The sequence below is a fragment of the Rhinopithecus bieti genome, unplaced genomic scaffold (genome assembly GCF_001698545.2).
Source record: "Rhinopithecus bieti isolate Rb0 unplaced genomic scaffold, ASM169854v2 scaffold_11380, whole genome shotgun sequence".
NCBI lineage: Eukaryota > Metazoa > Chordata > Mammalia > Primates > Cercopithecidae > Rhinopithecus > Rhinopithecus bieti.
Window position 1 is genome coordinate 2,749,992 of NW_016807225.1, and position 10,012 is coordinate 2,760,003.

Consider the following 10,012-nt stretch of genomic DNA (forward strand, 5'->3'; position numbering starts at 1 on the left):
GGGAAATTAAGCTGATTCTGAAACATATGGAAACATTAGAGACCAAGAATAGGGAAGAGAGTGTTTAAAGGACACAGCTGGAAGACATACTGCTAGCTATCAAGACGTCTTATAAAGTTACAGTAATTAATACCATGTGGTATTGGTGCAAGAATAAACAAACAAAACAGTGAAACAGAACAGAGTCTAGAAGCTGATCCAGACACGTAGTCACTTAACTAAGGACAAAGGTAATGATGTAGTGCAGCAAGGAATGGGTGAGCTGTTCGATATATGGTGCTGACTCAGTTGGATGTCCACAGGTAATATACATCTTGATCCCTGTTTTCACAGCTTGAAAAAAGCCAAGTCCATATAGATTGCATAATAAAGATCAAAGTATAAAAAAGTAAAGATTATGGTTAAAAAAAGGAAAGTATCTTCATTTACTTGAAGTAGGTAAAGATTTAAAAAATAAAATACCAAAAGCACTATCTAGGAAGAGAAAGAAAATGATTACTATAATTATTGAATTATATTAAAGTTGAAATGTTCTATATATCAAAAGACCCCATTAGTAAAAAGGCAAGCCATAAAAAAGGAGATTATACCTGTGACACAAATATTTGAGAAAGACTTGCATTCAGAATCTATTTTTAAAAGTACTACAAATCAATTAAAACAAACAGATGATCCAGTGAAATTATGAGCAAATGACGAAGAAAACATCACAAAAGAGAATATCCGAATGGTCAATAGACACATCAAAAAGTGCTTAAACGTCATTAGTCATCCATGAAATGCAAACTAAAACCCAATGCGATATTACTACACACTCAACAGAAGGTCTAAAATTAAAAAGATAACACCAACTACTAAGTAAGGATATGGAACAGTGAACACCCTCATAAACTACTGTCAGGGAGTAAATTCATACAACCACTTTGGAAAGTTATTTGACAATGTTCATTAAAGCTGAACATACACAAACCCAATCTACCAGAAATTCCACTCTGAAGTACAAACCCCATAGAAATATATATATACATCCATATATGCATCAAAACATATGTACACAGCAGTGCTACATATAACAGTGAAAACTGGAAATGATACCAATTCCTAAGTGGTGTTATATTCATAGAACAGAACACTATACAGAAATGAGGATTAACAAACTGTACGCAGCAACATGTATGAATCTCAGAATTACAGTGTTGAGCAAAAGAAGTCAAAGATGAGAATGCATTATGTGATTCCATTTATACAGGGTTGAGAAGAGGCAAAACTGAACTTTGCTGTTACAAGTCAGGATTGTGCTCGCTGTAGATGTGAGTAGTCACTGGAGGGAGAAGAAGGGCCTGTGGAAATTGTGGTCATGTTCTGTCTTTGTTTAGAGGATGTGTTCTTGCTATATCCCGATTCTATCATGAAACACTGAATGCATGGCCTGGTTTTGACAGCAAGCATAGCATCTAGCGTATCAGGGAATACCAATCCCCTACAAAACTCAGAGATTAAAGTTCACTGAAGGCTCGTGAATGAATTAATGATGCTATAAAAAGGGCTCGTGGGTGTGGGTTGACCCCCTTCCACCATCTGCTGTGTGAGAATGCAGCAAGAAGGTTCTCATCAGATTCTGAGGCCTTGATCTTGGACTTCCCAGCCTCCAGAACTGTGAAAAGTAAACCTCTCTTATTTGTAAATTATCCAGTCTCAGGTGTTCTGTTACAGCAGCATGAAATAAACTAAGACAGTTCTCTTTGTAAAAGAGAGTATACATGGAGCTGTACACTTATGACTGTGCATTTTTCTGGAAGCGTATTGTATTCCATGAAACAAGGCAAATGAAAGCCCACAAAAGTGTATGAGCATGGAAAGGTGTTTCTGAGTGTAAGGGGATATCTGAGAGCCCAGGGGAGGGCATATGCAGTCCCAGCTCCCCTTTAAGCCCAGAGCCTCGGCAGGAAGTATTACACAGAGTCCCTCCCTCCTGGACTGTCTGTGAGCTCTAACCCTCCTGCAGTTTGGGGATCCTTGAGGGCCCATGGCATTTTCTTTTCCAATAGGCTGTCAGGCCATGTATATTCTCCACGTTGTTTGAAAAGAAACTTCCACAGCATCAGACACACTGGGATTCTGACCCTGAGTCTTTTGGCCAGCATCTGTTCTGATTAGGATACTCACCCTCCTACATGATATCACTGGTGTGGGACTAAGTGTCTGCCAGTGTTTGTTTCTCCCTCTTCTCCTAACCTCAAAAGACCTGAGCCCCTGACTGGCCAGTGTGGGGTGGAGGAGAGACCCCAGGCTGCAGGGAAATGAGAACAATGGAGTACCAGGGTCCAGGGGAGAGTGACTCAGGCAGGAATGACTGTGACCAGTCGATGGGGTAGAACCCAAAATGTGAAGTTGATTCCCTGTGGAGTGACGAATCGAGGGGGTGTGCAGCAACACTGTGTAGGATGTTTGCAACCCACAGCTTCAGTGGCAGCATCCTTGCAGGTAATTCGTGAATTGCATAACCGAAATGAATCATGCTCCTGTGAAGACACATGCTTTTAGTTTAAGATATTAAACAGTAGCTCCTGTGAGTAACACAGATACAATCCTATACATTTATGAATGCATTGGATAAAGTACTACTTACAAGAACTCCAGTAGAATTGATATCCACACTGCATAGGTATGTAAAACATGAGTTGCCCAATTCCCCCAACAGGCAGAAAACAGACTCCTTGGCTTAGGCCCATGAGTCTGTACCACAGGAACCCTACATAGAATCAGAGTTGGAAAAGCCCGTTGCAGGTCACCTGGTTCAGCCTCTCCCAGGCAGAGGGCTCAGTCCCTGATTCCTGTCCCCAGGGAGCAAGGAAAGCAGGGAAAACCATCTATTCACTTCTCCCAGGGCAACTCCTATGTGAAAGGGAAAAAGCAGTGAACAGCCTGGAGCTTTCCAGAAGCAACACTGCAAAATAAACTAAGCAGCACAAAATAAACTAACACAGTTTCTGGATCTGTGTGGCTACAGCGCTGATGAGGTTAAATGCTAACAAGATGCCTTGTCTGGAACCAAAGGGTGAGCATAGCTTTAAGTATCTGGATATTATTGTTTTGCATCCCCATTTAAAAGATAATAAAGTGGTGGTGTTTCCTCTTTACCCTGAAACCCCAGAAAGAACAAAAATTCCCCTTTCTGTTACATACAAGATTCATAAGAGTTTTGTTTTGAATGTTGGATTCCTTTGGGGGAGGGGGAACATAAATACTTGGTGTTTGATGTGTGTGTGCACGTGTGTGTACACAAAGAAAGAGGTTGCTTTCTCCCTCTCACTTCCCTGCATTACAAGTCTTTGCCTCTTGCTCTGAACTTGTAACTTTCCGCATTGTGCCAGGGGGCAGGCAGTTTCTAGGTTGTCGGTTTTCCAAGGTCATCCTTTGAGATTAGTGTTCTGTGGGTTGCATCTGTAATAAGTCAGACAAGAGTTTCTTCAGCTGACTTAGTAGGCTCTTCGCTTCTGATCTGATACTGCTGAGGAAGTCTCAGCACAGCCCGTAGACTGTTTTGTTGCTATACATTCCTAAAAGAAAACAAAAGCAGAGTTTAATCATTTTTGGTGCCCACTCCTCATCTGTCTCCTCCCTCTGTGTCCTTTGGTGACTGTGAAAGGAAGTGACAGTGTCTGGTAGAGTTGGTGGAGAGAGAAACAGTGGCCTGTGGGCTGGAGCTCAGAGAAAGAGGTTACCCTAGGATGAAATATCAAACCATATCGCATTGATTTTCCCTTTGGGGGGCCCGGATATCACATCCTTCCATTTCCCTCTAGTCCCTGCCCGCCATCGACAGGGAAGCATTAACAGGGAATAATCAATGACGCCCTGTCCTGAAAATAAAAGGCTTGTCATGTCTCTCCATTTGGTGGAATGGATGTGGGACCAGGGGTCATGTGGCCGCTTCCATCTGTCTCCTGACAGAGGCACTGACTCAGACATGCTTTCCATCCACAGGGCTGCAGCCCACAGACAGGTGACTGCAAACTCTCTGTGGGCATCAAGAAAAACAAGACTTTAATTTCTTCGAACCCCTGTGTCAGGAGCTTGGCTGACTATGAAATATGGCAGCTTAGGAGTGGTGTGAGTGAACTTTAATTTCTGAGTTTTGTAAAGGATTGACATTCCCTCTTATGCTAGATGCTGCTCGTGCTGTCAAACCAGGCCATGCATTCACTGTTTCATGATAGAATCAGAAATTCAGAATTGACAGGGACTTTGCTCTGCGGTCCAGCCCCATTCCCATCTGATATATGAGTTCACTACAACTTTCCTGGTAAACCCAATGATTGTCTGAACGTCACTGCTGCCTCCTATAATTGCTCATCTGTTTGTCAGAAAGCTCAACTCTTAGAAAGTGTTTTCTTATACTTTACCAAAATCTAACATGGGCCCTGGAAACAGAGGTTCGTTCTCCCAAGAAGCTGCTCTCTACAGGCCCTGCGTAAGTGTCAATAAGGTGGCTCACTTGCCTTATTTCCAGCAATAACTCTGATTTTCTTTGGAGAATCTGCCTTCTTCCACTCTTATGTCATGAGGTTTAATGACATCTCTCTCCCTCCTTTCTCCAAGCTTGATTGGTAGGCACAATTTCTAAAGCTACGCAGTGGGACTCACTGTCCTGAACTTTCAATCTTGATTAGGTGGTAGAAGGACAGCCCCCCTGCCCCGAGACAACACTCAGAGGCCTGTATTCCAGCGAGAGTGCCCTGACAAGACAGTTCTGGCCACTCTTGCCTGGACCCTCCACCTTCCCATCAGTTTCATGAATTCTCCAGTCTTTTCCCAGGTAAGTCCAGTTTCCCTTCAACGTATGAGAGTTATAGTCTATTGCCTATAGCAATATAACTCTCAATGTAAAACAAAGTGCAGGTTTCAACAGTAACCAGGCTCTGAGGCCGGCCCGCCTTGACTCACGTTAGCCTCACTGACACAGCTCTCCTGGTTTCCTGGTGGGCACCTCATGCTTCAACTATCCATTAAGGAACAGCCTAGCCTTGTGCCTGACACAGAAGGGGAGTAAGAAGCCCTTTGCTGAAATACAGATGGACCACATCCAAGAGTCTGATACGGCAAAGACAGAAATGATGTCAATTGAATGTAGCATGTGTGTGTTGTAAATGAACCCGTGCAGCATCACTGTGAGCACCACTTTGTTTTCTAGATGCTCAGAGGTTATTTAGGATCTGAGATTCTTGCTTGGCAGTCATGAGTAGCTCCTGTATTTGCAGAATGAATTCTTGGTGGGAGCTTCGGTGAGTCTAACTTGGGCCTCAACTTCCTCAACTGTAAAATGGACGGAATAATTTTATTGATCCCACTGATCATATCTGCAAGCCTCTGGGTGGGGCCTTACCACTTGTGGTCACATTGATCCTCTATACTTTGGCCCAACTATATTTGTTTGTTGGGAAGAACAAACAAGAATTTGTGTAAAAATACTTAGCAAAATGTAATGCTTTATTTCTAGGCTGTAGTTTGTTATAAGAGCACCAACACTCATCTTCTAAAATCTTCTGTTCTCTTGGTTGCCTCCAAGATCACTGACAATTTACCAGTCCCATTTTCAAGGGTTATCAGCATCTGGAAAGCAATTCATTGAGGTAAGCAGCTTTAATTCATTAGCATGGCTAGAGAGCAGGTGCACTTTTTATCACCTCTCCTCTTGGAGCTTTAATTCCCTCTTACCAACATTTGTATTACCCGTTTCATGGTAAAAGACTTTATTTGACAGAAATGACAAGTAAATTAAGGGTGGAGGGCTTCTGCCTTCTTTCTGATAATCACTACTGATCCTAAATTGTGGCCTGTGTTATCTTTTTTTATACTTGCCCTAAACTTAACTTTAAAAAGCAGGAGCCATTTGTGATGCCCTGGGCTCTTTTTGCAAGTCTCAACTCATTGCTGGCTTCGGCCTTCTGACACTCTTTAACCAAAAGTCAGCTTATTTATTAATTCACATTCCACTCTGCCAGTAACAGAAGCCCATGAGAATAGAGGCAATATTTAGGAAAGTGTTTTGGGCATGGTATCAACTCAAGACCCCCTTGCCTGACTCAAGGAATGAAGCCCTCACTGTTGGTACTGACCGGGGAGTGATTCAAAGGGTTTGCCAGGCTGAAGCCCCCCATTACCGACTCACATCATCCATCATCACAACCCTCTCTTTCCTAGTGCTGCCTGGCACCCTGCTTAGGGCTTCATGTGACCTTCTGTGTAGGTCCTCGCTTTCTGTTTCTTCTTCCCACCCTTTATATTTGTCCTTCCCCCTTTTTAGTGGTGCCCATCAGAGTTCCTTCTGCGGCTACCTAGATTTCTTTACATCCCGTCTCCCTTTCTTTCCTTTTGATGACATTTTTAGTGACACAGTCAGATTTGAGGTTTTGAGGAGTTCCTAGTCATGAACCATCTTTCTTTATGCTATGGAATTGCCCCTAGTATGGCTAAAATTAGAAACTACACACACACACATACACACACACACACACACACACACACTCCTCTGGTTATCAAACTAAGCTATGCGTATCAGCATATTGTAGATCATTTGAAAAATATACAGAAGTAGAAAATGCAAAAATAAAATCATATGTATTACCACCCCCAAACAGATACTCATTTGCATTTTGTTATAATTTCTCTGGATGTTATTCTACATGTGTTTTGAATTCTACATGTATATAGTAATTATACTATGCCTCCAACATTTTGTGTTTCATGTGTTATGTAGCCATCCTCCCATATAAATATATATACAACAGGTTCTCACTTTGTCACCCAGGATAGAGTGCAGTGGGGCAAACACATCTCACTACAGCCTCAACCTCCCAGGTCAAGCAATCTTCCTGCTTCAGCCCCCCAAGTAGCTGGGACTATAGGCGTGCGCCACCACCCTAGGCTAATTTTTGTGTTTTTTGTAGCAATGGGGTCTCACCATGTTGCCTAGGCTGGTCTCGAACTCTTGGGCTCAAGCGATCCTCCTTCCTCAGCCTCCCAAAATGCTGAGATTACAGGCATGAGCCACCGCACCAGGCTTTCATGTTAGTATATATTTTTATAAGTGCTATATTTAATGGCTGTATGAAACGCACAGTGTTCCTCTTATTGAACATTGCAGTTGTTCCCAGGCCTTTTTTTTTTTTTTTGAGACAGAGTCTCGCTCTGTCGCCCAGGCTGGAGTTCAATGGTGCCATCTCGGATCACAGCAACCTCTGCCTCTTGGGTTCAAGCAATTCTCCTGCCTCAGCCTCCTGAGTAGTTGGATTACAGGTGCCCGCCACTGCCCCTGGCCCTTTTTTCTTTTCTGAACAACTCTGCTCGAAGTTAGCGGGAGCACAGTGCACAAGACCACCTTCACTTCTGACACCAATTGCAAGTCTGGGGGCGTTCCAAAAACCATTGTGGGCTTTGATAATTCACTAGAAAGACTCACAGAACTCACTGATAGCTGTTATACTCACAGTTATGGGTTATTACAGCTAAAGGGCACACATTAAAATCAGCCAAGGAAAGAGATGCAATTGGCAGAGTCCAGGAAGGTTGCAGGCATGGAGTTTCTAGTTGTCCTTTACCCATGGAGTCCTGGGCAGTGTCATTTTCCAGCACTGATGTGTAACAATGCACACGGAATATTGACAACCAGGGAAGCTCACTTGAGCCTTGGCGTCCTGAGTTTTTGTTGAGGCTCCACAGTTGACTGCCCGTGCAGCTGATCTTAAGTCTCCAGCCTCTCCAGAGGTAAAAATGGATACTGCATGGCCCAATGTCCCCATCATAAATCACTGTGAAACTGTCCAGTGGCCAAGGCCCCAGGCAAACAAAGACACTCTTATCAGGCAGGACATGCCAAGGGCCCAAAGCTCACCTTCCTGCAGCAGAGAACAAAGGCCAGACTGCTCTTTGGGTAAGGTGAATTCTTTACTACACAGCCTATGACAAATAGCTTTGTGCAGAAGCATTTTCCATTTTGAGGGTTAATTTTTAGGGTATCATCAGAAGTGGAATTATTGGAGCAAAGGACATAAATATTTTAAAGATTGTTGATACATATTGCCAAGATGCTTCCCAAGACTAGATCAATTTGTCTTCCATTCCTCTCCACCCCCACCCAGCAGGTATCAGAGCATCCATTTTATCACTCCCTCACGTGCAATGGGCGTTGCCATTTTTAAAGAAATTCTAGCAATTTGATAGATACAAAGGGGTGGTTTCAAATAATTTTCATGTGCATTTCTGATTACAAATGAGGGCAAATACTTGCCCATCTTTAAAAGTTTTCTTGTGGAGAATCTTGAACACCCATAAAAGCTGATAGAATAGTTTGATGAATTCCCACATGCCCATCATCCCAGCTCCACAACCATCAATCAGCTCCTAGGAATTCTACCTCATCCGTAGCCCCACCTTCTTCTCCCACTGTCATAGTGTTTTTGAAGAAAATCTCCTGGACACATAATTTTATTTGTAATATTTCAGTATGAATTTCTAAAAGATACGGACTCTTCATTAAAAATTCACAAACACAATGATCATACTTTAAAAATTAATGATAAGTCCTTAATGTCATCATATACCCAGCTAGTACTGAATTTCCAATTGTTTCATAAATAACAGGGTTTTTTTTTTACATTAAAAACAATTACGGTCCAGGCCAGGTGTTGTGGCTCATGCCTGTAATCCCACCACATTGGGAGGCCAAGGCAGGAGGATCACTTGAGGACAGAAGTTTGAGACTAGTCTAGGCAACATAGCAAGACCTCCTCTCTACAAAAATAAGAAAAAGGAATAATTAGCCAGGCACAGTGGACACACCTGCGGTCCTAGGTACTTAAGAGGCTGAGGCAGGAGGATCAAACTCCTGCAGCCCAGGAGTTTGAGGCTGCAATGAGCTCTGATTGTGCCACTGCACTCCAACCTGGGCAACAGAACAAGAATCTCTCTCTAAAAAATAAAAAATAAATTAGAATCAAAATGAGGACCAGATATTGATTCATGGAGATTCATAGATATGTCTTTTAATGTAATATATGTTCTTTAATTCTTCAATCTATGGATTATTTCTCTCTCTGTCTCTTTCTCTCTAGCTGCTTTCGTCAACAACATGGCTTAATGTTCACTGTTGTACCTCTGGTGCCTAAAACAGCAGGTGTGGCAGACAGACTTTAAGATGTCCCATGATTGCTGCCTCTTGGAGTCTACAGCTTTGTGTAATCCCCTCCCCTTGGCTGTGGCTTGCTTCTAGCCAATAGGATGTGGCAAAGGTGATGAGATGTCATGCCCATGGTTATGTTATAGAAGAGTCTGTCTTGTTATCACTCTCTCTTTCTCCCTCTCCCTGTTACTGGCTTTGAAGGAACAAGCTTCCATGAAATAAATGACCATGTTGGAGAAGCCCATGTGGCAAGGAACTGTCAGCAGTCTCTAAGAGCTGAGGGTGGACTTCAGCAAGAAACTGAAACCCTCAGTCTGGCGGCCACAAGGAAATAAATTCTGCCAACAACCTGAAGAAGCTTGGAGCAGATCTTTCCTCAGTTGAGCCTCTGATGAGATTGCAGCCCCAGCTGTCACCTGGATAGCAGCTGGTAAAACCCTTCAGCAGAGAAGCCAGCCAAGCTGTGTGTAAACTTCTGACCTGCAGAAACTATAGATAATGAGTGTGTGTTATTTAGAACTGCTAAGTTTGTGGTGGGTAGTTAAGCAGCACAGAAAATGAATAAAGTAGGCAGGAAGTGATGGCTCACGCCTGTAATCCCAGCACTTTGGGAGGCCGAGGCTGGCAGATCACCTGAGGTCGGGAGTTCGAGACCAGCCTGGCCAACATGGAGAAACTCTGTCTCTACTGAAAATACAAAATTAGCAGGGTATGCCTGTAATCCCAGCTACTTGGGAGGCTGAGGCAGAATTGCTTGAACCCCAGGATGTGGAGGTTACGGTGAGCCAAGATCACATCATTGCACTCCAGCCTGGGCAACAAGAGCAAAAC

The 10,012-nt window shown here is 43.1% G+C and overlaps 1 long non-coding RNA gene across 1 annotated transcript; it reads left to right on the forward strand.

Moving 5' to 3' along the window:
• Window positions 1–1,570: 1,570 nt before the first annotated feature.
• LOC108534989 (uncharacterized) lies at window positions 1,571–9,791 on the forward strand. Its single transcript, XR_001887090.1, has 3 exons — window positions 1,571–5,285; window positions 5,501–5,633; window positions 9,114–9,791. It is a non-coding gene; the product is annotated as an uncharacterized LOC108534989 (long non-coding RNA).
• Window positions 9,792–10,012: the final 221 nt, after the last annotated feature.